Source organism: Capricornis sumatraensis, chromosome 3 (genome assembly GCF_032405125.1).
Source record: "Capricornis sumatraensis isolate serow.1 chromosome 3, serow.2, whole genome shotgun sequence".
In the NCBI taxonomy this organism is placed as follows: domain Eukaryota; kingdom Metazoa; phylum Chordata; class Mammalia; order Artiodactyla; family Bovidae; genus Capricornis; species Capricornis sumatraensis.
Window position 1 is genome coordinate 42,552,788 of NC_091071.1, and position 2,202 is coordinate 42,554,989.

Here is a 2,202-nt window from a genome sequence, read left to right on the forward strand (position 1 = left end):
TAATGATCATCTGAGTTAAATTCGCCCATTCCAGTCCATTTTAGTTCACTGATTCCTAGAATGTCGACGTTCATTCTTGCCATCTCTTGTTCGACCACTTCCAATTTTCCTTAATTCATGGACCTGACATTCCAGGTTCCTATGCAATATTGCTCTTTACTACCTGTTAAACTCTTTTAAAATCATATCTGCCTGAGTTTGTCCCCTTCTCTTTTTCACCTCTATTTTGCCATCCATGACACTTATCAAGAGTGCTCTACTGCTACTGTTGCTGCTGCTGCTGCTGCTATGTAGCTTCAGTCATCTCCGACTCTGTGCGACCCCATAGACGGCAGCCTACCAGGCTCCTCCATCCCTGGGATTCTCCAGGCAAGAACACTGGAGTGGGTTGCCATTTCTTTCTCCAGTGCATGAAAGGGAAACGTTAAAGTGAAGTCGCTTAGTCGTGTCTGACTCTTCACGACCCCATGGACTGCAGCCTACAAGGCTTCTCCCTCCTTGGGATTTTCCCAGGCAAGTGTACTGAAATGGGGTGCCATCGTCTTCTCCACAAGAGTGCTTTAATTACATTTTTTGTCTAACTCACACTTTAACGGCCTGGAAAACAGGCTTTTCCGGATGCTTGATGTCCTCTGCCAGCATTCAGAAGTTGTTTTGTGGAATTTTCTCAGTGTTCAAATGTTCTTTTGATGAATTTGTGAGGAAGAAAGTGGTTTCCCCATCCTATTCCTCTGCTATCTTAGGACCGCCCCCTGCAGTATTCATTTTAGATAAACTAAGGCCACACAAGCTAATAATTTGACAAATTCTTGTAAATATAATAGGCCAATTACAAAAGACAAAAAATAACTTAATTTAAAATGTTCAATAAATGCTCAGAGGATACAGCTATGTTAAATACCTGTGATCAAAATGTTTACCCTATTTGGTGAACAATTTCCTTTGAATTACTTTTCTTAATACTCTTTTAACATCTTTGTTTTGAAGGTGTAGATCAAAGGATTTAGCATAGGACTCACAAATATATAAAAAACAGCTCCAATTTTGCCCTGTTCTACATATGTCTCAGAAGGGGGTCTCAGAGGCATGCAGAACAATGTCCCATAAAATATAGTGACAGCCCTCAGGTGAGATCCACAGGTGGAGAAGGCCTTATGCCTCCCTTCTGCAGAATGGATACACAGAATTGTTGTGAAGATGAAAATGTAGGAGATGAGGTGATGGTGAGAGAACACATGAGGTTGAAACCAGCCCCCACGAACATGGCAGTCTCTTTGACATAAATATCTGAGCAAGCCAAGATTAAGAGCAGTGTGTCTGCATAGTGGAAGTGGTTGATTTCATTGGGTCCACAGAAGGAGAGATGGAGCATCAGGATGATCTAGGCAAGACCATTTGCAAAGTGTTAAATATAAGGATCAGCAAGAAGAGAAAGGTAGACACCTTGGGACATCTTGCTGCCATATAACAAGGGTTTGCAGATGGCCATGTAGTGATCATAAGCCATCACTGCCAAAATATAATAATCTGTGATCACCAGGGAAATGAAAAAGTGAAATTGTATGACACAACCAAGGAAGGAAATATCTTTTCTCTTTGATAAGAGATTGACCAGCATCTGAGGAGTGACACTGGTGGCATAACAGAGATCTACAAAGGTGAGGTGGCTGAGGAAGAAGTACATTGGAGTCTGAAGCTTTGAGTCAGTTCTGATTAACAAAATCATGCCCACATTACTGACGACTGTGATCAGGTAGATGACTAGGAAGATCACAAAAAGGACAGGCTTCAAGTCAGCTCGATCTGTCAGTCCCAGGAGGATAAACTCAGTCACCTCTGTATAGTTTTCCTTTAACATTGTGTTTGCTCAGCTTCCAACAATGGCTAAAGTAATGGAAATAAAATTCATTTGTCTTTTATCATTTTTTCATTTCCTACATCATGTCATTTAATACTTATTCCTTTTCTTTCAGACTTGTAAATACATGTGACGTAAAGAAATAGCCTCAGTTCAGTTCAGTTCAGTTCAGTCGCTCAGTCGTATCTGACTCTTTGTGACCCCATGAATCGCAGCACGCCGGGCCTCCCTGTCCATCATCAACACCCGGAGTTCACTCAGACTCACGTCCATTGAGTCAGCGATGCCATCCAGCCATCTCATCCTCTGTCGTTCCCTTCTCTTCCTGCCCTGAATCCCTCTCA

General features: G+C 42.0%; 1 pseudogene; it reads right to left on the bottom strand.

Annotated features, from left to right (window-relative positions):
* Nucleotides 1–921: 921 nt before the first annotated feature.
* LOC138076554 (olfactory receptor 5M5-like) lies at nucleotides 922–1,858 on the bottom strand (annotated as a pseudogene).
* Nucleotides 1,859–2,202: the final 344 nt, after the last annotated feature.